The sequence below is a fragment of the Tympanuchus pallidicinctus genome, unplaced genomic scaffold (assembly GCF_026119805.1).
Source record: "Tympanuchus pallidicinctus isolate F22 unplaced genomic scaffold, pur_lepc_1.0 scaffold15, whole genome shotgun sequence".
Taxonomy (NCBI): Eukaryota; Metazoa; Chordata; class Aves; order Galliformes; family Phasianidae; genus Tympanuchus; species Tympanuchus pallidicinctus.
Window position 1 is genome coordinate 21,351,184 of NW_026294669.1, and position 26,305 is coordinate 21,377,488.

Here is a 26,305-nt window from a genome sequence, read left to right on the forward strand (position 1 = left end):
AACTCATTGTCAGCAACACTCTGTTCCTGTCCAAAAACAATCCTTCATCTCAAACAGACAAGGATTGAGTATTATGGCTGCCACAAACCCAGCAGTAAAAAAAAGCAGGGAAAGCAGCAGCTGGTAAGGGGTGTAGGAGTACAACATCTCTGCTTTGATGGTGGTGAACTGGTATGTTAAGTCCTGTGCCTTCTCACTTTCTTTCCCTGTCATTAGCAGCCTCCCTAAGCTGCTTGGTGTGTGATCATCCTTTACTGTTTCGGCAGCACAGGTGAAGTGTGATAATACAGGTATACAAATATAACTGCTGATGTTAATTGTTAGTTGCTATGATAATTCAGATATACGAAAACAAAAGCTTCAAAACTAAGCCTCAACAGAAAAAACATCACAGAAGAGCAGTTGGTTTTGTTGGTTTGTTGTGTTTGTTTGATTTTTTTTTTTCCTCCTTCCAGGAAAGTCCATGGCAAAATGTCCTGTTTCTCAGAACAGGTAATGGCTTTGCACAGAAAGAAAGCGTTAGAGTCTTTAGTAACAATCAGATAAAAATCCTTCCACAACTTTAGGACAATGCATTTCCTGCTCACATGTAGCAGAGGACCCAGTGGGAAAGCAGGCACAAAAGTTCTCCAACATCAACATTGGTCCTATCATTCATTTCATCTAAAATTGTTCTCTTCAGGACATCACAACTCTGGGTTGCTTTTGTCATGCGTTTGAATTTCTAGAAATCATTCCATTTTGTATTGAGACTGCATCCAATTTCCATTAGCCTATACATCTTCCAGAAACTATTTAAATTGTTTATACGAGGGCTGCTCTGAAAGTAATGCCTCCTATTTTATTATGTTGGCCCACGATGTCTAAGGCAGATGTGGGTGGTGTGACAGGAGAGGCTGAACCTTCCCACCAGTATCCCATTCCATGTTGGTGCTGTGACAGATGGCAGCAGAGGGGCAGTCTGACAGAATGGTGTCGGACATGGAAGTGCATATGGAGCAAAGGTGTGTCACTGAGCTCTTCATGTAGAAAGTGCTGCGCCCACTGACATTCACTGGTGCTTGCTGAACATTTATGGATAGCAAACAGTGGATGTGGGCACAGCGAGGCATTGGCTGGTGTGTTTCAGCAGTGGCAATGGAAACTGTCCATCACTTCCAGTGGTGCAGATTTGGACTCACACAGCATGTGGACTTGTCTTTCATTGTTGGAAAAAGGCATAGCTAATGAAGTTGTCTCTGTTGAGAAATAGCACTTTGTAGCTAGAATTTGCTCTATCAGAGTGTTATTGTGCTCCTTGTATTTATTTTAGTTTCAACGGAAATAGGAGGCATTACTTTCAGAGTGAAACACATTTATATAGAGATGTTTGTATTGTAATTTATACATATTTTTATCTACACATCATACATGCATGTGGGCAAACATAACTCAAAAAACACTTAAAACTACTTCTAAAGCCTAGACATTCATTTAGTACAGGAAATAATGCGTAGCATCGCTTACAACGGCTTCTACAAACACAACAGTCAACAGTTTCATTAAATCTTGCCTCCAGTGACTAAACAGTTTGTAGACAATCCTAGCCATTTCATAGCTCTTGATTTTGGGGCTATGAGTAGAGCTTCCCAGGGATGCAAAACCACATGGTTTTCCTAACCAAGTACAGTGTGAAAATGGATGTTGCAAAACATCACTGCATGAATCAGCAAATTCCTGTATTGCAGTAACAGAGCTAGCATAGTAAAACAAGCAGCATAAATACAAAATGTGTTGCTGTCTACACGACTGCTGGGATAAGACACAGCAAGATAGCTTACCAGAAGTCCTTTGAAAAGTGTGAAAAGTTGTACACTGCAAACTACTAGCGGCCTTAAATTCGTAGGGTTTCCTCTCCACCTAAAGAACTCATGTAGCATTTAAGGGGGCAGGGAGAGGCAGCACCTTTGGGTAATTGACACCAGCTAACTAAACTGAAAATACACATAATGCAGATTAAACTCTTCAGTTTTCTATTAAGAAAACTTGGTAAGGACAGCAGAAGAAAAAACACCTGACTACTGAATATTCCTGTGTTGTTTCCCTCACATTTTTCAGTCTGTCACACTTCCTTAGCAGCAACAGACACAAGACAAAACCTAGTTTTCAATGAATAAATATCAGCTGCTGAAACTCCTTAGTATGTGACAAAACCCAAAATGGAAACAAACACCAAATAGTAGAAGAGCATACACTAAAAAACACTACCTGCGCCTGGAGTACTGCACTACACAACTCAACTGCTGGAGAAAAGACTACTAGAAATTATCATGTCACAAACAAGAGTAAGCACACGAGAACGACCGGACTTGGACCATCATTGTGTCAGTGGGACTTCTGAATAACCTTCAGTTGTTTTCCCATTGACATAAGCTGGTTACTCAGCACGATGTGTGAGTGAAGCCATAGGGCATGATGGCTGCACATGTTGATGCACAACATGCAACTAGTGATTTTGAAAGTCTACCCCCAAATTCTTCAAGGCAAAGACCTCTGTCTCAGTGCAAACTTCAGCATAATAGCACCTAGCGTAAGAATACAGCACTGGAGGCAGTTTTCAACAATTAAACAAAAAACTAAACAAATACTTGAAATATGGTCAGATTTTTTTTTTTAAATGCTAGAAATGTTTTCCTCTAAAATGTAATTTTCCCCTTAAGGTTAGAAAGCCAGTCGTATAAGAAAAAAACTGCCGTACAAAGTGATGATGATGAACAGGAGAGTGACACTGGACTAAGTGTGCTGCACAGAATCATAAGTAATGGATGCCTGTGGTCAAATGAGACACACACTGGTAAGTCTGTTGGTTTCAGAAGGACACTATTTTTTTTTCAAAATGTTAAATTCTGCAGAAGAGATTTAGACTTCTATTTAAAACTCAAATAAGATTTTCTAAAATATTCTGATGATTTAAATATTCTTTAAAATAATCACTGTCAATTTCCTGTTGCATTTAAGACATTGATTTAAATCTAATTATCTCCAACAATGACAGAAATAGCAAAATGACAGCCTGTGATCATCACTGTAAAACTTTTCCTTCACTGCTTAAGAGCTTCTAACCAACAGCGTTCCTTCTTGGTATTTATTGCATGTATGATTGCTCTCTTCCTTTTGTAAGCTTTTTACTGCTTTATCAAATATTCCTCAACCACAAGAATTTTGAGGGCTCCTACTATTAGAATTATGAACTTTTTAAGAAAAGGCTTTTTTTTTTTTTTTTTAAAGATCTAGTATTGAAAATATATGATCTTTTATGATGAATAAAACGAGTAAAAAAAGGTATATCCTCAAAGTATGAGAAGGCAAAACACTAAAAGCAGATATAACATTTTTATTCTCTCTTGATAACAGCATGTATTGAAATGCTACACACTAGCAGTTGTCAATGGTAACTTACTAGATCAATTCCATTAAATACTGTTAACTTCCCTTAACTGGAAATCTAATTCATTAAACCTGCTGTATTTCTTGCAATCTGTAACTATCACATTAAAATATTACAAGATGTATGAATATCTCATTATTTACACATTATTTCTAAAATAAAAGATTGGTCTTTTCTTCAGAAGTACCAGAGTCACAATCACACCCCCAGCAGAAAGTCTATTAACAGCAAGTAGGATATACTGAAGACTGAATATTCCATATTGATCATAGACATTTAGATAATCTTATTTATTAAAATGATGATGCCCTATCAAATGGGTTTCATGCTCAAGTATAAATTCCGAATTCTCACCACTGATAAGAATTCCTTGCAACTCTACACTGCCATCCAGATGAAGCATTCATTTTAATTAAATTTCACTGGAGCTCTCTGAGGCAAAGTCATCGTTAGCTCAGCTTTCACTGTTGAGGTTGCAATTCTCTACAGTTCAATAGGACATCTAAAATTATTCATACATACAAACTCTTGTAGTTGGAGTCTCTTTGCTGAATCAGAGTTGATTCAATATCAAAAGGTGGGCAGTGATAAACACTTCCAAAAGGTTCAAAAACCTTGTTCTACAACACTGACATTGACGCAACCATTGGAATAAGCGAGCAGCAAAAATCTCTCATTTATGCTCCAGATTAGGCTGGCTATTATGTGGGATATCCTAATGACCCATGCTTGTGACTTAAACAACAACTTGTTTAGACACGAATGCCATTTGACACATCTAATCTGAACACAGATGAAAGCTAAACGGGATGCAGATCTCCTGTGAAAGTACTGCAAAGTACAGACCCTCATTTGTTTTTGAGCTACTTCTCTGATTCTATTTTTACGCACTATTATTTACCACCAGTATCCTCTGGGTGATAGTTAAGGAAACAGATGCTGGGAATCGCTGTCCCTTCGGTTCCTGAGAGGAGGGCTCTGACTCACATTCGTGCCCAGTCTCTCCTTTGTACTCACGCATGCAAAGGGTGGTTGTGTGAAACTTAAATTACTGCTTGATTTCCAGTTTCCTCAAAGTTTCCACTTACGTATTTTACAGCCTTACCAGTTTCATTTGAACAGCATTTTATTACACGTTTCCCCTTCCAAAACTTGAACTTCATGTTCCCAGGATAAAGTTAAATTCTGTTATTTTGAAGTGCTCTATTTATTTGGGATTTTCCAATGAAACCGGGTAGAAAAGCATACAAATTTGGGACAAAGTTGAAATTAACTTTTAACAGATGTTTTAGTCTGAGTTTTTTCTGACATTCTGAACAGATGCCCATTTGGTAAGTGATAGTGAAATGGCTAAAGATGAAGAACTTAACAGATCATCATATCTATCCAAAGCAAAGAATTTAACTCCCTCGACAAAAGACAACTACAAACAGACAAATAGAGCTCACACCTATTTATCAGGCTATCATGGAACTTTCTATTGTCTGTAAGCAGATATGGGAAGGCTTGCTGGCTAACACTTTCAGATTTAAGGTAGGGGTAGGACAGCAGCAGTGTTTCTTCCTGAGTGAGATACAGTAATCATTTTGTCCTAAAATACAATCATTATTATTTCAAAAATTATGCCCAAAAGCCTGAGAGCAATGATGGAGTTCAATTCATTTGGTTTCATTCATAGAAGATTCCTTTTAACTAAAGTTTTTAAAAAAAAAAAAAAGTCACAGTGCAGTTAAGAGTTGAGGCCTTCTGTTGTTTAGCAATGAGTTGCCCTGAGTTTCTAGGAGAAACAGTCATAATATAATTAATCTGGTGGAACAGCTGAATACACAGCCTGCAATTAATTTCACTCTGAATATTAGCAGTTCCACAGCAGTTGAAAAGAAATTATACCAGTCAATAGACCTCTGAATTAAGTAGGTTGTGGGCAATAAAATAAACTGTTGATACAACTTGTTTAAATCAACTGAATTATTACAGTAAACTTGTAAATGTAATAAATACATACTATTGCTCATTTATGTAGAAGAGGAGACTTTCATTCCAACTTCTAACTATAGAGAAAAGAGAAGTTTTAAACAAAATGCAGACCACTCACTAAACTGGACAAATGTGTATTGCTTACCGTTTCATTATTCAGTACATGATTGCAAATCAGAACAAAGCATAACAAGTATCTGTAAGCTGGAAACTTGTTTCTTGATTATCCAGAGATACAGGCAATATCTCTTCAATAGTTACTTTCAGGAAATATTTCTCCAATAAGAGACAGAACTCTAAGCAGATGGTCACCGAACGAGAAACAGTGGAACAGTGGCACCCAGAGGTGAGAAGCATACTGTTCCTAAGGAGTAATTTCATTTGTTGTAATCTATTTCTCATCTTTTCCTTCTTCCATTCCCAATTCCCCCCACCCCCCCCCCCCACCCCCCAATGACAGATGCCAGAAAGAAAAAAAAAGCTGCAATTTCAAAGAAGGTATTCAAGAGTCTAAAACAGAAAGCCCCTGGTTTGTAACAACTATTACAGTTTGGAATACGTTTTAGAAACACATTTTTCCTACATATTTTCACTAACAAAGAGCAGGATGAAAATAACCATGGAAAATAGAATATTTTCAGATGCATCTCTTGAGTTGGAATTCTGAAGCCACAAAACCTCATATCCTCCCTAGATTTGCTAGCTGAATTCATTGTGTAGGATTATAACAGGAGCTGAAAATCCAAATACAAAAGTTGGTGGATTTTTGGAAAGAGGCTTGGGATCACAATACAAACAATTATAATTGACACAAGCTGTCCATACAACATCAGATGCCTTAACTTCAGACACTGGTGAGAGTTTGTGTTGTTGTACTGAAGGCATCATGCCGAGATCACCAATCTGTGATGACCTCCTATATATCTTTTACATAAATATATACGTATATATATATACACATACATAAATACATCTGGACATGACAGTTTTATTTAAAAAAAAAAGTTTAATTAAATACAAAGAAATGGTGTGGCTACCCAGCATCAATTTCAGGAAGACCTAATAAAACGAGGCCCATTGATTTTTTATTAAAAAGGCCATATTTTTGCAAATACCAGTGGATGCCTGGACCGTGCAGTGAGACTCTGTACCTGGGCTGAGCTGAACCAAATGACATCTACATTCCCTTAGGATTTTCTAAATGGCCTTCTTCTCAAGAGGTTTGAAAAGGTTTCCTAAAAGCCCTTCATCTGCTCAAAATGCAAGAGAAAAAGAAATACGTGCTTGTTCGGCTTGAAATTTAACTACAGTGCTTATTTCTGTGGGTTACATGGATTAAGAGGGTAGTCCCAGAATGTCTGACGCTTTTCACTAGCAGCAAAATTCTTTGCCTTCCACACTACTTAGTATTATCACTGTTATTATCATAATCATTATTTATCTCCTAAAAAGCAGTGGTGATGACAGGAACAAAGATGGAGTTCACTTTTACATATCCACATCTCCAGCCCACGCATGAAAGTGTTTCCTCATGAACTCCACACAGATGCATGCATTCCCAAGCTCATCTCCATATCTGCTGTGTTCAGGATTGCATTTAAAACAGCACCCCAGCCGAAACTATCAGTTGGGCTATTACCAACAGAATACAGGGCAGTGCATCTCTCCACACCTGCCTTTCATACAAGATCTTAAACAAATACGCAAAAGCAAAGAAGGAAACAAATTTCAGCTATATGCAAGCAACGTCTCCCTTCACGCACATCCCATCACCGCCTTTATTTTCTTATCTCCTTAGTAAGGCTGCGACTATTTGCAGATAATTTCTGTTGCAAAGGCAGTGCAGAGATCCAATACATCCAATGTGTCGTTGCCAAACGAAGGCTGTAGGGCACAGAACGAACTGACGGAGATACCGTTCTCAGTACAGCGATCCCATAATGACTGCCGACAAACGATCATCCGATAAGAACTGCGCCGAGTAACGCTAAGTTTATTGCATATTTTTATCTCGGCGGGAACATTCCCGCATCAATCACGCTGCCAGCAGCGGCCCCGCACAGCGCCGGGGGCGGGATGGGGGCGCGGCGCCACCTGGCGGCTGCGTGGTGGGAGCGGCGCTGCGGCTACCGGAGGCGGTTCCGCCCCCCGGCAGGGGCGGCCGGAGAACGGCGCTCTCCCGCCGGCGGTGCCCGCGAGGCTAATGGAGGCCGCCGGAGTGCGGCTCGGTGCGTAACGTGCTGGTGCTCGAGGGCCTAAAGAAAGACGCCTTCCGAATTTCTACTAAGTATTGGCAACGGAATAGGTCAGCTGTCTTTCAAACACCTCAGGCACGGTATTGTACTTGTGTCGTCACATCTATTTTGCCTCAGATGTCCAGAAAGTGTTTTAATAATCCTAATTACGCTCATCTGTTTCTTGTGTTTAACTTGGACTAGTCGGTACAGGCAGGGGCTTGGCTACCTCTGTTTTGAAATTCAGGTTCTAGGTCCCAGAAAGTGTCACCTTAATGGTGATCTATTCCCACTGAAACAAAAATCACCTGAACGCATGGCTGGAAACACCCAACTGAGCAACAATGCTTAGACCGCAGTTCCTCTTCCAGCACTGTGCTGTAAAGAACCAACCGCAAAAATATGTAATACTTACTGCCAAGCAGTAAATAAAAGCAACACCTTTTAATTCCATAATTCAGTGGCAAAGGAAATGTTGCAGAGACGCAGAATGGCAAATCAGTGAGAATTTCCTTCCACAGAAAGCAGAAAATTCTCCGCACTCCATAGAGGTGCGCTGGGCGAGGGGCAGGAGCAGAGCAAAGGAAATCAAAGTATGAATTCTGTCCCTATCAATAAATGAGCCTTGAGCCTTGAGTCAAAGCAGAAATGAACGTTCTTGTTTCAATACACGCAGCATAATGAAGGGGGGGCAGTTCTACCCTTCCTCCATTAAATCCCTTTATTTACAGACATCCCTTTAAAACAGACTGCTTTTTAAAAGTCTCTCCAAGGGAAAAGCACTGCTTTAACCCTGCCTGATTTGCAGTGTGGGCTGCTGAGGCATTCTTACGCGTTCTGCCCCGTGGTTCTCATAGTGTTAAAAAGAAAAGACCTCTCCATGCTGTAAGTGCTATGCCTCACAGCCCAAATATGCATTTTTCTGTTCTGCAAGCGCTGGAGCTTACTCAACTTGGCTGTAATGGTACCAGAAGAAAACAGATAGATAGCTTTGCGTTGGTGGTTCAACACTAAAAATTACTCGTGAGTTTTCCCTTCCGATCACATGTACTTCTTATACACGCAGCTAGGAATAAAATGCTTTTAATACCTTCCACATACACCCTACATGCAAGGCCAACAGCCGTAGCCAGGGAGCTAATGAGCAGCCAAACTTTTACAACCACCAATGAGGGATGGAAAGCACTGACTGCATATCTCACCAATTCTGATATGCTGTGCAGATCTGCAGCATTTCTGGCAACTTAGATAAGCACCAAACAATCTAACTGATGGTCTACTTAGCCAACCACATTTCTCCTTACTCCAGCAACACAGAGGAGCTTCCCTTGAAGTACGATTCCAGAGAGCTATCCAGCTTGACACTGCACTTGGCAAACTCCCCCATAGTACAACACATTATATCTCCATTTAAAACATCCTATCTAACATCACTGCAAATGTCACTATTCCTATTGTTGGCTAATATCTTGGTTGAAGGCCAATCCAGGAAGACATTTAGTGTTCAGTTAGGAATTACACGCTCTCCTGAGAAAACAGTGGATAAAATGAAACAGAGGGAACCAGCCCAGATAAAACACCACACGTTGCACCGACCTGAACTGCCTGCGCTCAACACATGTGAAGAGATCATTTCCATTTGTAACTTCTGTGGCTTTACAATTAAAAGATTACAGAATGCTCCGATGAAGTCATTTGCCATAATAAAATTCCACCATTACTGTATAAGCAAATTAAATGGACATACATGAGTTCCACAGTAAATAAAGTAATAATACTTTTCTTCACAGGTTTTGTAACTATTTAGAGATTATTCATAAAGCCTAAAATTCAAATCTGTATTGGTAGATCCTCAGACTATGGACTACATACATGTATGTATTTATTTAGGGAAATGAAATGACAGAATATAGTCTGCTGACTATCTGATTTTAACTAACCAATACACTTATCAAAATGACAGTATTATTTTCATAGCTGCCTGAATGTAAAAATAAGTTCTATTTGATATATAATGTTTATATTAATCCTTTTAAACATTTGCTGCCTTTCACCCCATAGGTGATTCCCTGTAAAACGTGTTGAGTGATTTACAAAGGTCTGACCCAGCAAAGTGCAGAGAAGGCTCATATCCCACTGGCTTCAGGAGCAATTAAGGGCTTTTCCATGCACCTTCCAAGATCAAGTTTTGAGGATTTGGCTGGAATACACTTTTGTTCAGATATGCTGACTTTCTTTGTCATGCTTTCACTCTGCACTGAGGTCAAATAAAACTCTTACTAAGAAAAACATTCAGTTAAGCCAACATAAGTTTGAGCAAGAAAGGAATGCTGGTATGAATGAGTGAATGGCATAGCTAGCTCTTTCCTAAGAATTTCATTTCACAAAAGAAGTTCACAGTCCCAAACAAAATATAGCTGTCATTGTTAATAAATAAAATACAGCAAAAACATTACCACAATAATAAATAGTTTGAAGACCCAAAGCTAACAGTCAGCAACTCTACCTGCGTAGGAGTAAATCCACTACTCTAATTTTTCTCATTTGTTGTTTGCCCTTACACCCCAGAATTTTCTCTTTTTTCTTTGATATGTTAAGAACTATTTTTAGGCAGCTTGTTAAGTAACAGTGATCATAACACTCCACAAAACATTTGAAAGGATTAAATAATCCAAAGGGCTTATCTGTCTCTACTGAACAGACTGCCTAGGAAAACAATCTCTTCCCTTTAAGCATACTGCTTTTTAGAACAGTGTGCAGGAGGAGCACTGAGCAATTTAACAGGTAGTCTGACTTGAACATCAGTAAAAAGACAGCCCAGCATTCTTAAATTCAAGGGGAAAAAAAAAAAATGTTCTTTCAGTTGTGTCTTTGCTAACAATTTGGAAGCACCCATTGTATTACTACCGCAGTGTTATTGAGCTGGTTTTATTAAGGCAAATTTATAGCAATGTTAGAAATTAATACCACTCTTATTTCCTCCACTGCCTGGCTTTATTGAATGCCATGGGGCATATTAATCAGTAAAGCCAAGTAGTGCATGAAATAAAAGTATAAATTAACCTGTAACATGAATGTAAAAAGGGGCTTAATAAAATAGAAATAAATAACACTTTAATGATAATCAACCCTGCCCAGCTTAACCAAGAACATTGTGTGATAATGCTAAATACAAAAAAAGTATTTCAGTTTAAATCACGACACAAACACCATAATTTTCAAGATGAATGCATAATTCACTCTGTTGTTTAAACACACAAGTTCTTATAAAATAAGTAAATAAACAAAAGCCACCTTTCTAGTCTGACATCTCTAGTAAAAGTGCTGTCAACTCTGGGATTGGGTCCAAAACACAACAACAGGGAACGAGAGAATGATTTCAGAGCTATTTTGCATTTTAAGAGTCTGCATAGCCAAAAAAACAGGTTTTCACACAGTATACTTCGCATACATTGAAAATGTGCCTTCAAATACCAACTAAAACTGAAACTATCTCTCCTCACCTATTTCACACAGGCAAACTCCACACAATGTGTACTGTTACTGATGGAGGGTTTGGCCTTGCATGTACATGTGATCATTTTAACCTGTCCTTAGATTTATGAGGCTTTAAAGAAAATAACGTATTCTTGGCTATAATGAAGAGGTTTTTTTGGAAGGAAGTCTCTCTCCTCCAGAATCCAAAAAGAATTACTCGTATTACACAGAGCAATGAATGTAAGACTCGGCAAAAATCAAAGTTAATTTCATAATCGTAAAACAACAGCCAGCTCAGCTTTTCACCACAGTTGCTGCAATTCCACAGCACAAACATTTGATCGCATTGTCATAAGTATAACTACATAAATGAAAACACACATCTCTGCAAAAATAGAAGAAAAATGCCCAAAATCTGTACCACAAAAGACTGCAGCATATGCTCCCTCTGGTGGCCCTGCTGCAAAGCTAAGCATGAAACACATCTGCTGTGAGTGCTCCGCTTCTAAAGACAATGACGAAATTACTTGCTGGGAGCACCAAATAACATGAAAAAAGGTAAGATGAGAAGTGCCACACAAATGACTTCTACATTTAGCAACATAAAAGCAACACTGAATTGAATGTTTTACAAATTACCATTAAAAATGCAGTGAATCCACTATATCACATTACTTGCATTATTGAGGCGCAGTATTTTCAGATACTAATAACACGTAAAAGATATGGTAAACTACTCTAGCACTGTAATGCAACAGAAAGCAGAGCAATGGCAGCAGGGTGGCAAAGTCCTAAGCTACAGAAAGTGAGGACAAGCACAAATGCAGCTACCATGAACACAGAAACAAAGAGAAAAAGGAAAAAAGCAACAAAAAACCTGCTTACCTTTAGAAGACCTCACGCACACAGGGATCTGAAGCAAGACCTCCTCACCTCCACTGCCATCCATTAAATGAGGGCAGATCCTGGCTCCACCCCTTCCACTCACTCAGGGGCATTGCATGCACCTGAGCTCCTCAGGTTGGCCCTGCCCTTCCACCAGGTGCTCAATTACTGGTTCAAGCCATGACAGCCTTTCAACTGTAACCACATATGAGACACCTGTTGCAACCAGCATTAATTTAAACTTGTTATTTTTGTAAATTGTGTAAAACAGGGTTACAGACTGGTCACATTCCAAAGTGTACATAGGGTCCAATAGAAATAGTTCAGGATTTGACTTTTGGAGAAAAGCGAGGCACTGAACAGGAGGCATTCAACATTTAGCCCAAGTGAAGTCACTCTTTGCCGAGGTTCACGAGGAGCTCTGTCAGCTAAAGTAACAGCTTCCTGACAGATGCAGCCATCTCCCCTTCTGGGCAGCTGCATGTTCTGTCAAACAGATCCATGCAGGCTCCAGTAACAGCACTCCTAGGGAAGGGCAGACAGCTCAGCCGATGGGTATTCAAATGTGGTGGCTTTTTGTAAATGGGAAAGCATTTTTGCCACGAGGCCTTCTAAACACACATCTTCTGTGATCAAAATTTCTACCAATCTTTTTTCCTGTTCATCAACTGTGGTAACAAATTCAGTCCCAACAGAACATGGGTAGACATCAAGAAACTAGCATATGTAAAGGAATTTCATTTGGACTTTTTTTTTTTTTTTTTTTTTAAATCAAAATTTATGCTAAAAATCTGCATTCTTCTAAGTACACTGAGTTTAACCTACACCATTTTTCACATACACATTCATAAACTTCAGGGGTTTATGAGATGCAAAAGGCTGCATCATTTAGAATACTGTGGAAATATACTATCTTAGGGCTATTATAACAACAAAACATTCCACAGAAGCAAAGAAGCTAAACTGGAAAATTTATTGTTAATCCAGTAAGTAAGCGTAAGGAAACAAACTTGAAGACTTTAAAAATGGTTCATATGGAACACTTCAAATGGACGCTTCAACATTACAAATATTGGTCACTGTGTTCAGATCTCTGAACTCCACATTATTTTGTCTGGAGGTCAAATACCTCGAATAATTAACCTCAGTGCTGATGGAATTATCGTCATCGGACGTGAAGAAATTAGTAAAAATATGAGTACGTTTCTGTTTTCAATGACAGTGGAATTAGCTTTAAGTAAAAGAAAGAAATTGCAACATAAATATGGCACTCTAATTACATAATAATACAACATTTATGGATAATTATCTAATTTAAAGCACCAAAAGTAAAAAAAAAAAAAAAAAAAAAGCTGGAAAATGCCCCTTGTTGGTCTCTAAGTTACCAAGGCATCAAAGTGCACATCTACTACCCAAGAACTATCCCAACTGGACAACTCATAAGTTCTCTGAAGAACTAAAACCTTATGGAATCAACAGTTCTGTAGCTCCCAAGAGGCTGTGCCAACCTACAGAACGCCCCAAATCTAGGCATTACATTGAAGTAAAAAATTAGGTGCATGCATTAAGAAAAAGCGCACATCAGTTAGAAACGTACTGTCTATGGAACGTGGCCCAAAAAGAAGTGTATGATGAAATTGTGATGGTACATTTCAGCTGGCTACATAGAAGTAAACAGACATTCACAGTGGCTCCCTGAGATCCTTTCACATCTTTTATTTTAACAACAGAAGACTATTCCCTGCATTGGTTAATATTTCTGCGTACTTCAAATAAATTTCCTGCATGCTTACATCAGTTGATTAAATCTGCTACAAAAATCATTCTGTTTTCTTCAGATTCCTTGGTTGAATACAATGCTGTATTTTCACACCACTGTAGGGATACAACTTAGAGAGGAAGTGAGGCTGTGGCAGCTCTGCTTACTGCCTGCAGCTGTCACTAACGCTAGATCTGTCTTCACAAACATTATTACAAGTGCGTTCAGCTGTGTTCATCTGAGGTGTCCTTATTCACAACAGCTGACCTTCATGGCTATGTCTGACATTTAAAAAGAAAAGTTCTGCTTTACAACCTTCAGTGTGCCTTTGGTTATAAATTACTTGTAGAGTATTAGTAATAATAATTGATTTTAGCAGTAAGTAATAGTTATAAACAGCTCCCACTATTTAATGAAAGAAGTGCTTCATCTTTGCGTTTTATTTATTAGCATTCAAGAACCTGCCACAACCTCAATTAAACTAGGAAAGATGACCTGTCAATGATCTTTGTTCAAAAAAACATTAAAAATACATATATATTTTCAATTTCTGTACAAACGTTCTTAAGGCTTGCTTGTTTTCCTTTTGTGTTGTGAGCTCATTTGAGTACAGAAAAATGAATTGCTTGAACTTTCTTTACATGTTAATAACATAGGACTTTCACCTTAATGAGCTGCATCAGTTACAAGTAAGTATAATCAATGAAGAGTTTTACCCTGTATTGGTCACACTGGAGCTCTCCTTGGTGTTTTCAAGTGAATCAATTGCAGGGACTGCCTACGCATCTTTTTGCTGCTCACAGCTGGTCCCTTACTGCACGTATGTTTGTTTTCTAATCAGGAGTCTAGCAAGGTAAAGCAGCACCTGCAGGTCCTTAACACATAAGAACTGATGCTCACAAATGAGAAATTATAGACTAAGAAACTTTACTGGCAAACGGTGTGATGAATGATGTAATTATTCCATCACTAATGGCAGGAAGGTTTCAAATAAACAATACCCAATTAAAATCCAACTAGAAAAGGATAGCAGCTGCTGATTTTATTTTGCCTTTTTTTTTTTTAGTCACAAAGTAGTGGTAACTAAGAAATAAAATTTAATGTCACATTATCATGATGCAGATAAAAATATACTGTACGCTTACAGAAATGTCAAGCTGGAGATTCTGTCATCTCTCACCACTAGCTGGCACCACAGCTTTAAAAATGTAGTGATGCATCCCGTTTATATCTTACTAATTAACAAGCCAACTACATAATTTTCAACAGAAAACAATTATTCAAAGCAAATGAGGAATATTTGGAGCTATAAACTAAAATGAGCTTGAAAGCGATATTCTAAGTGATGACTGGTAAGATATATCTTCTGCAAAGGAAAATGGATAATAGTTAACAGACTTGGGGCTTGCTTTTATTAAATAAAAATAAACAGTACTGTGCACAAATGGAAGAATCTGATATTTCTGTTCTTGGTAGGGAGGTCAGTGATGACACAGAGGTCAATATGTTGGATTATGAAGTGGATGGACCCCAGTAAACTGCCCACGTCACTGGGATTTTTAATCCTAAATAAACTCAGAGGACGTCTCAGGTTTTTTTCCTAGAGAAACTGCTCAAGTGCACCAGCTAATTAATAGCATATAGTCTGTCTTTACCGGCTTCCTTCTCTCAGATCAGACTGCTGGCAGGACACAGATGCCCTAGGAAGCAAGTATGAGGTTTCCATTCCCCCACAGCTGCGGCCCTGACATTGCAACAGACTACACTGCTGCATTCTACTCTGACTCTTCCAAGGTGGTCCCTACGGACGGATCCGACACACGCATGGCACACGCACCCCAAATCCAGAGGCGCACAAAGTTCACAACACAGGAGTTAGCAAGTCATCTGCTGCTCAGCCTTAGAAGAGACTAAACTGTTTCCAACTGTCTATGAATTTTATATTTATTTATACACCACAGAAATAAACCCATAAATGCTCACATAATACCAACAGCAAAGCACTGCTGATGTATAAATACATCATATTTGTGGCTGAGCTGTCAGCTGTGGTATGAATAGACACTGAAACACTTCTAGTGTGTAAGAAAATCCTCCATAAAAATAAAGTTTTCTCCTATCACAGGGCAGATTCTCTGCAGCTATTCAACTAAAGCCACAGTGAAAGCTGGAACATAGAAACAAGATTTCTATGTCCGTAAAGGCAATTACCTCAGGAAAGCCCTGATGTTCTGGCACTGGCAACATTAAACAGCATAGCTCAGAAAGTTACATCTCTTTTTTTTTTTTAATCTTCCATACAACCAGAGACGTTATGAGGCACATTCTGAACAGTGGTGATACAAATACTGCTGCAGTTGATTCTCTAGATATCTAGCTGATAGCTCTCTACCCATTCCTATTAGATAGTTTTCTTCTTTAACCACAAAACAAACAACAACAGAAAATCCACAGAATAAAAGCTACTCACAGTTATGTAGAAAGAAAACAAAACAAATTTTAAATCTCTTGGAGTAGTTTCATATTTGTTAGTGAATTTTATCCTTCACTGATAAAGCACTACTTCAATCCCATATTGGCCAGTGCGCATATGAAGGCTTCTTGGCTAATCTTACTTTAGAACAGAATGGAATAACTGACACCATACTCATCTCTCTTCTACTTCAGAAAATGCCATCTAAGGAACACAGCTTGGGATCACGTGGTTCTTTTTTAAGAGCAAAGTTTAGGTGACAATAGGCCTCTTTGCTGTATCTAGATCTATCAGATCCCTGCTGCGGGCAAGCGACATTTGCAAAGTTCCCTTCTCAACAAAAGGCTTGCAGTCTTTGCTTGGTGTGACAAAGACTATCAATAAATATCACATTAGTTGCCTCTTCTGTTTTCACACAGCCATGGGAGAGGACGCCTTTTTGCTGTGCGCTCCACAGAATAAATCGACATCGACAACGTCAACTAATCGTAACAATAAGAACACGGTGGACTTGCCTTGTTCCAAAGTTATTTTGAGGTCAGTTTGGTAGTCCTGCACATGGTCAACAAGGCAGCCCCTCACAACTGTGGCAACTCTGCAAAATTCAGGACAGACGATGTGAGATGGAGGATCATAAATTGGAGAAAAACTAGTCTTAGTGAAAGCAGCAAAGAAGCTTGTAATGGCTGCAGAATAATAAACTGTTAGAGTTAATCCACTGCTATCTGTCTTTATTTTGCTAACCCACTCAGGTGGACACCACAGCACTGAGACTGCATTAATCAAAATTTGGAACGACCTGCTTTTCATTGCAAACTGCAGTTATCTTTCTTTACTGATTGGCCTTGACCCGTCAGCTGCATTTGGCACCTCTGACCCTGGGGGTTCTTTTGAAAAGCCTGGAGTACTATCAAAGCTTGTCTGACTCTGTTCCTGCTTGGCTTAATTCATATTCCACTCAACATACCCATTTTATTTCCAGTAGAAATTGCTCATTTAATTGCATTGTATGTTTTATGGGGTATGCCTCAGGCTGCGTTCTTTATGCCAAGCTTCTCAGTATTTATATGTGGAATGGTGAAGAAGACAAAAAAAAAAAAAAAAAAAAAAGTAATTCACAGCTCTAGACCAGGCTTCGTAACACCAGTAATTCTCACTGCTTTAAATTGTATACAAAGCTGTCTGGGAATAAAACTAACGTGTATGTCACCACCCAAAGTTCATTTGACAAATGTGTTGCGTTTAACTTAAGCCAGGTTTGTCCCCATTTCAGGAATTTAGAAACCCTTTCTTCAGAGCCAGTATATTTATAAAGTCTAGTAATTGACCTATCTCACAACTTCACATCCAACCAGCTTCTAAGTTAGATGAGAGTTTTAGTACTACAAGTGCAAAAGTTTATACTCAAGATACTAACATTCTTTCAAATGCTGTCATGAAGTCAACAGTACTTAATTCTTCCCTTTACTTTGCAAAAGGCCTTGGGGCTTGATATTCCCAAACCTGACTCTTCCCAAAGAAATAGAGGAATTATGTAGCATAACATAGATCTAGCATACCTGTGGTGTTTGCCAAAACAAATAAGATCAATCTATTTAATTATTTAATCTAAGTATGAGGAAACGGCTTTAAATATCATGCACCATACATAAATTGACAGACTAGGATTTACCATCACCCTTATTAGTAAAAGACAAACGGTGTTCTTAACAACTTGCAAGTCCATTAAGTCACTGTTGAAATGAAGCGAAACATGATGGGATTTAGGAATGTAATGTAAAAAAAAACAACATGACATCAACTAATTTTTGTCACTTTTTGAATTAATAGACAATCTCAACAAATAGGACTGCATTTATGGCTGAGAATATTTAATTCTGCAGTGGAATTGATACATTAAATTACTAGCATGATGATTATGGAATCGGAAATTTTAGCTTAGATCAACCAGTCTGTGGGAATGTGGATCTTAGTCGTCCAGTCCGTTTTGGAAAGGACTTCTCCTTTACCAAGAACTAATGGGAACAGAATGCTTTGCAAAGATCATAAATTTGCATGCAATTATTAAAGTTCCAGATTCAGACTGCAGAGCAAAATACTGATGTGGTATTGCAAGTAAAACATATTCCTTATATTTACTAGTCTTCAACATCTAATTAAACTTACTCAGAGCTATGTTGACCATCTGAATTTAAAATCAAAAGTAGAAAATGGAGAAAAATACACGTAGTAAGTACAAAAATAAAACTATCATCAATTTAATACAATTTTTGAGAACGTTAAAAAAAGCCAAGATAAAGAGCATAGTAATAAAAATTGAAGATACAATCAAAAATTGGAAATAAAGGTAAGCTACAAAAAGAACTGGGTTGCAGCTTATCCATGAGTTAAAAGAAAAAAAAAAAAAAAAGTAATAATAATAGAAAACATCTATTGAGAGCTCCAAAAGAAAACTTGGAAATAAAACACCATCAGATGGTGGAATACTGTTGCTCTGAAACTGGTGTATCAGACGTAAGCTTTTGTGGAAAAGTTGTTGAGTATTTAAATATAGGTGATATAGTGTATATGAACTCAGAGAGTTTATTCTGATGTTATTCTTATGTCATGTGCTCTAAATTGACTAATTTCACTTGAATTATTATCAGTTGTAAATACAATTGTAATAAAGTCTGGAGTCTGAAATTCATTAAGCACTCATATGGAAAGAAAACAGAGAAGCTTGTTTCTTTCTGTGATATCCCCCTATTAAATTCATCAAGCCCATTCTTTTTATATACATATATATATTTTTGTTAACAGATTTTCCTCTGCTATACATGATTATTAAGAAGAACAGCAAATTGAAAAAAATAAATTTAAAAGAAAGGTAAGGTATTCAGAGACTGTTCAACCTGGAGAAGAGAAAACTGAGAAGGGATCATCATGCTTATAAATATCAAAATCACAGGAGCCAAGCGGATGGGACCAGGCTCTTCTCAGCAGCACCCAGCAACAGAATGAGGGACATCAGACACAAACTGGAATGTTAAAAGGTCCATAGGAACATAAGAAAAACCTTCTTGACTTTGTGAGTTACAGAGCACTGGAACAGGCTGCCCAGAGGGGCAGTGGATCTCCTCTGGAGATATCCCAAACTCGCCCGGATGCCCTCCTCTTTCCTCACCATCCTACCTAAATTGTGACCTATGCAGAACCTCAGCAGGAGCAGCAATATTCACAGAGCTCTTGGCAGAACAGTAGAATCTCGGGAAGGCCTGAACAAGGTCTGAGGAGACATCTGCACTTGTGGTGTACACATAATGTTTAATAATGTATGCTGTTCTGGCATACTAATATAACATAGGTAAGGTAGACAAAAATGAAACATGATTCCTGATGTTACAAACTGAGTTTATGAGACAGTTATCAAACAGACAGTAGCACCTGGCAGCACCTGGTCTGGACATACTCACTCCAAGTGAAACTGAACTTAATACTAAATAGTCCTTTTCCTATTTACCCTTCACAGAGAAGTAATTCAGCTCAATTCTGCTCCAGGCCTGACAAAGAAGTCCTCTTGTCCACTAGTATGTAGTGTATAATTGCATGTCTACTTAAACTCTTGGAAGGGTGATAAGCTTAAGAAACAAACAAACGAACAACCAGAAAAGCCCTCTGTTTGGGCAGATGACTACAGAACAGAAGCAACTTTAATTATTTCTATGGCCAACTTCCAAACAGTGAGAGAATAAAAGCAACAGGCGTACTGGAGGGTTAGCACACGACTGCACAGGAAGCTCACCAAGTTCTCAATTCTTAGATAAAATGGCAGCACCAGAATTGTTCTACAGAGAGCCAGCTGAACGTTATCCATAATTACATTACAAGCACATTTCTTGAGTTTTAAATAAAATATTATATACTGAGAGACGCCAAAATTTACAAGAAACTTTCACCATTGGAAATGTCATGGTACAACCACAGCTAGTGTCTGAAATGGTACAGCTTTCTTTGCTGAACAAACCTACTAACTCCTAAGTCACAGAGCTCATGGTAGTACTTCTTCAGCTTCATTCCAGAAGGGAAATAAATAGATCTATGTATCTACAGGTTTTGAGCACCCCCTCTGAAATGGGGCTCACATATGAAAACTGGTAATATCCACAAGTTACTTAGGACTGCTTTGGTTGTAAGCCTAAGCCTCAGCCAACATAAAGTCCACGGAACACACATCAGATAAGAATCTGATTTCATAACTTTAAACCCTTCACCCAGAATTCTTGCATACTTTGGAGACGTTGTTAGATGGTTTCTTTAAATCTCTCAAACACCACAAAACTAAACTACAACTTAACTACAGATGGTACAAGATATTGTAACCAAGTCCCCTGACATCTGGGTAATACAGACTTTTACCTGCTAACAACTGCAACATGGTTGCTGATGTTAGAAAGATGCTAAATGTGTATAGGACCTTTCCAGAGGAGTGATAGTTTTCAGAGAAGTCAAATGACACTCTACAAATAACAATTGTCTGTCAGTCCTCCAGAAGCAAAATGTCAGCAATTAAAATTAATTCCAATTCCATTTAAAATGAAAGTGAATTGCTTTTGCTTACACAACATCACTTAAAGTTACAGTCTTAAAAATGAATAACTTTTTTTAATGTATTAGCTAGTCAACCTTACATTCAAATCTCCTGCATAACCTTCTTACATTATCATCCTCTTATTAACACATTTAAATAACTATGTAGACTTTAGAAATATTTTTTAAAATAGATAAGACTTGGAGTTCCAAATGCAAACCGTTGCACGTGTGCTATTACACCTTGGAATTGAAATGTATTTGGTCAGCTTTTGGAAGACCTAACATTATCCACGTATGTCTCATGCCATCTATATGCTGAGAACTGTACACATTCTTTCATTGCAGTAACCTAAAAATCTCAAATAAAAATAATTCTTGCTGTAGGAACAGAAAATAACTGTCAAAAAAGGAAAATCAATTCAACATCTCTTCAAATATCTGAATTCCTGGAGAACATAATAATTCAAAATGGAGTACAACATGTAGCCAGGCTGAAATATTCTATGCCCTGAGCAAGCACAGTCCTAGCACCTTAAGCATAGCTGAGAGAATTAGTGCAGGAAAGGAATCCTTTATGTAGCTGTTGTTAAAACAAGCATAAAACGGACCAAAAAAAACCTGTCAGCGACAGTCCTTGGCAAAACAGAAGTAAGGGTAGCTACTGCATACACCAAATAAACAGCTAGCACTACATTTGATACATAAATCACAGCCCAAATGAGTGCAAATTCGATTTAGAGCAAGAAGTTAGATGTTGTCACGTTCAGCAGGCACAGTCAGCCATTTTGAGCCACGCAGACCCACTGCCAGATGTAAGGCGAACTATTGGCTGCACGCTGACCATGTGCTTGAGCCATGCAGATCTGAAAACCCCTCCCAGAGCCAGATCTGCATTGCAGTCAACGAAAGAGCAAGATTTATTTTCCCTGCCTTACTCTCTTGCACAGCTACATAGGCAAGCAAGAAACTCACCTGCAGCTCCTCCCCTTAATAAAACATACCCAATAAAATCATTTTGCTAGTAGTACAGTTATTGATAACGAGTGTTTTTCAAATGTTAGTAACAAAGAATGAACACAAAGGTCAAGAATAATTACATGCTATTCTTAAGAATTTGCATCTCAAGAACAGCAGATATTACCTGCTGTGTCCTCCATTTTTCTCTCTCTCTATCTTCAGCTCTTTTCCTCCTGTAAAGACAATATGAACTCATTAAAATTCATTCTAGAAAGCTTGTCTTTCTTACACTTTTGCACGCGATGATGATTTTTCACATATATCTTAGCAAAGCATGAGGATACACCAGCATCTCAAACACAGCATATTAATTTTCATTTTACCTCAAGTTTTCAGCTGTGATTATTACAGTAGGCTTAAAACTGATGAGGAATGGTATTTTCCCCTTAGCAATACAAATGCACCTTTCTGTTTGATCTAAAGAAAATATGTTTGCTCACCAAAAAAAAGAAAAAAAAATCCAGCAGAAACAAAGTACATTGCTTTTAAGATAGCCCTAAATTTACCCTAGAGCCTAATATAAATCAAGCAGCATAGACTATGTTAGGCATGCATTACTACAAGTAAGCTTCTTAAATGTGATTGTTGACACTTTAGCACGACACCCTTACACTGTGCCTTGGGCATAACTGTGCTAGAAATAGAATTACAAAGGTTCAGACAGTAAATATAAACGTGTACAAAATTACAAAGCCAACCACGTTAAAATGGCACCTAAACAAGGCATCTTTCCTTCACTTTTAATGTTTTATTGTTTGGTTGGTCCTCGTAATTATTCCAAAGGTGCACACCTTGTTTAATTTTTGACAGAAGATGTAAAACAAATAAAATTTTGAGAAAAATGGAGACAAAAACAAATAGAGAAAGCAGTTTATGGAATAACAGAGAGTCTGAATACATTCAGATTTAATTAGGACCCAGAGAAGGGCAAAACAACTGGGAAAAAAATGTTTAAGAAAATGTATTAATTTCTACATCAATCCAAAATGCAGGATTATTTTCCATATTACATATCTGACTCATATATGAAATATTCATAGGAATAAATATTTTATCGCAGAAAGCATTAATCTCATGGTCCCAAGTGAAAATATACAAAGAGAAAGTAGTTTGAAAGTATTTTTAATCAAGCTCGTTGCTAATTGTTTTGATCTCTCTCCTGGATCACAGCCCTGAGATGCAGCTCTTGAGGAATACAAGTCATGTGAAAATGTCCAAAGGTCTCTGACAGATGGTGTCTAACGGGTTTGGTTGCAGGAGTTTGGTGTTATTTGCCCAGGAGTTTGCTGGAGATTACGAAAGCTCAGTCAGGAGAGCAGACACGCATGTGTGCTTTAGCTCCAGGCGAACTAGGTCTCAGACCCACATGTTACTTCCAACTCACTTCTATCATTTATTAACCACAGGAAACTAAATTCAAGCAACTTACATATCTACCTGCATTCTGTGACTTCCATGGGAAAAAAACGTAAAGAGAAAGGTGAAAGACTATCTCAAACCACTGCTACTACACTGCCACTGAGTCCTCCAGGGACTGCCAGAGCTTTGGGGTGTTGGACATGTGAGCTGGCACAGCCTGGAGTGGAAAAAGCCTTATAGAACAACTGCTGTTTCTGGAGTGTATATGGAGTATTATTAATGTATGTAAATAGACCACTTTTATATGTATTTAGAGAATTATTACCAATTTCTGAAATGAAGCAAATACCAGAGCATAATCAGACTACTAATTCTGATGTCAATAATCAGGTTATTTGTTCTAGGTATTTTTTAATTAATTAGGTAAAGAGTATTCACATAGCCTGTGCTGCCTACGATTACAAGAACTGCCAAAATGCTATCAGAATTTACATTAACACATCATCTTGTCTTTTTCAGTCCAGCAATTTAAACCCGTGCAGAGATGAGAACAACTGTTTTCAGTTGAAGGAGAGGAGGAGCAGCCCTGCTTGCAGAATAGCCAAGTGTTGATGTCACACCTAACCATGTTTAAATACCCCATATTTCTCCAACCCAGAAAAAAAATAACTGAATGTTAAATTTTTGTTCCAAAACTCACATGAATATTTTACTACGCAGCACTCAGACCTTCTTATCAAAATAGCAGTTGTCTCCTTTTCAATGTACAAAATTTAAATAAATTTAGACTGACCACATTTGCAGAACTACCACCACAATGCTATCATTTAATTTATAATAACCTCATTTGTTTCTGCTACTTAAGAGGCGTATGAAAAACATCACTGGTTTGGTGAATGAATTCCATTAACAGTACTATCCAGGAGATCAGAATTCACAGCCATTTTTGAAGTCACATTTCCAATCTCTGTGTAACAACATTAAAAAACAGACAGATAAGTTTGGGGGTAAGATTTCTGTACTCAAAGATCCACTCCACAATCTAAAACCACATAAGAGCCAAGTGAAAATAAACAAACAAATAAATGAAAATGACATGAGAAACCAGAATTTCAGCCACAGAAATAGATAACATTCAAAAATCTTTCCCACATATACTGAAGCAGGTGCAAACTACTGTTCCTTAGGCTTACAAAGAAAGTACGTTTGCAAAAACTGCTAGGAAAAAAAAAGCATGTTAATCATCTGCATGGATAATCAGAGCTGCTTCTAATATATAATATAATGCTACATAATATGAAATTACTTACAATGATGCCACCACATCAATCAGAATAGTTACAAGTGTATTAAACGGTACATTTTCTCCTAAGGAATTAATGTGCAATCTGAAATGTGAAGCAATATTCTTCTGGGTAACAACCAACCTCAAAATGCCTTGCCAGCATAAGACTGTTTGTCTGAAATCAAAAGTACAGTTTTTCATCCAAGATCTCATACTTGTGGATAATTTTCATAAGGAACTGTGAATCTTTTTATAATGTGTAACCCCCCTCACAGCATCACAGAATCAGAATCCTTAGAATTGGAAGTGACCCTTAAAGGCCATCTAGCCCAGCTCCCCTGCACTCAACAGGGACACCACAGCTACATCAGGTTGCCCAGGGCCTGATCAAGCCTTGCCTTGAAAGTCTGCTGGGACAGAGCATCCCCCACATCCCTGGGCATCCTGTGCCAGTGCCTCACCACCCTCACTGTAGAAGACTTTTTCCATATATCCAATTTAAATCAACACTTTTTAATCTTGAAACCATTTCCCCTTATTCTATCACCACAGACCCTGATAAAGAGTCTGTAGCTCCCCTTTAGATAATGATAGGCCACTATCAGGTCACCTCACAGCCTTCTCTTTTCCAGCCTGAGCAGCCCCAGGTCTCTTAGGCTGCCCTCACAGGTGTGGTATTCCACCCCTAAGCATCTCTTAGTTTGTCCTTTATGCCAGCACAGTGAGCACAATAAATAAAATGACTACACTGCATACTAATTGATTATCTGTAGGGGAGGACAATCATGAATGCAGAATTCAGATGTGATCTACCTGTGGCTGTACAACCAGATCAGGCTGCAAAACAAACAGCTCCCTGTCTGACACAAAGTGGAAAACGAACAGCAATCAGACTAATGCAGGCATGCCTCAAACTGAGGCAGTTCCAGAATAACACAACAAAAATCTTCGTAATTAACAAGTATTTTGTGCCACGTATTCAGCCAGCGCTGTTGTTTGTTTTATGGTGCTCAAGGGCAAAAGAACAACCAATGTAAATGACACCTATATTAAGATTTTCATTTGGGAAGAAAAAAAAAACGTGCAATATGTTTGGGGAGAAGAAAGGGAGATAAGAAGCAAATGGGCTTAGCCACAGCACAAAGATGAGGCAGAGGCTACTGAGACACGCAGCAGGGTTACTTTGCAGGCAGTCGCCTCTCCTTACAGATTAAAATACAGCCCGTGCTCGGAACGCTTTTTTTCAACTTCGGTGCACAGCTGTGGTGAGAACATTTCCAAACCTATTGAACGTATCTCTCCACATTAAAGAAATTCATTCTAGTAGCATTATGACAGGCTGTAATACCTTACTTTTTTCCTTATTTTTTTTTTTTCTTTCTCTCGAGGAAATATAGGCTAAAGGTTAAACCTCTAAAGATGAGCGTCCCAAATCAGAGCCCGGTGCTGTGACAGAGCACGTGTGAGCACAGCTCATCAAGGGACATTTCTGCGCTTTTTTTCCCGCCTCTGCATCACCTTCAACATGAGAACAAAACGCGGAGCAGCTCGCCGCTGCCCGCACGTGCTTTGGTACTCAACCTGAACCCACTCCCATTTGCCATGGGTGAGAACTCAACGGCTGCAGGACTTTCTCACAGCCTTTAGGCGTTACCTCTGGGATAAGAACGACACGCGGAAATGCAGCGCCTCGCTCGGAACGCCCAGAAGGCTTCATGCCGCTTCGCGCACGCGCTGACAAAGAGCGCGAACCACCGCAACCCCTCCCGCCCGGCCGCCTACTGAGAAAGCCGACCCGCCCCGTGACGGCTCCCGCCACCCCTCCCCCGCACAGCCCGCA

General features: G+C 38.5%; 1 long non-coding RNA gene across 2 annotated transcripts in view; it reads right to left on the bottom strand.

Annotated features, from left to right (window-relative positions):
• LOC128077190 (uncharacterized) overlaps positions 1-26,236 on the bottom strand; it is a 382,865-nt gene extending 356,629 nt beyond the window's left edge. For both annotated transcript variants that reach the window (XR_008204871.1, XR_008204874.1), the window contains exons 1-2: positions 26,120-26,236; positions 21,946-21,994 (exon numbers count right to left, since the gene is read on the bottom strand). This is a non-coding gene — a long non-coding RNA (uncharacterized LOC128077190). The remainder of the gene's footprint in view (positions 1-21,945; positions 21,995-26,119) is intronic.
• Between the last annotated feature and the right edge of the window lie 69 nt (positions 26,237-26,305).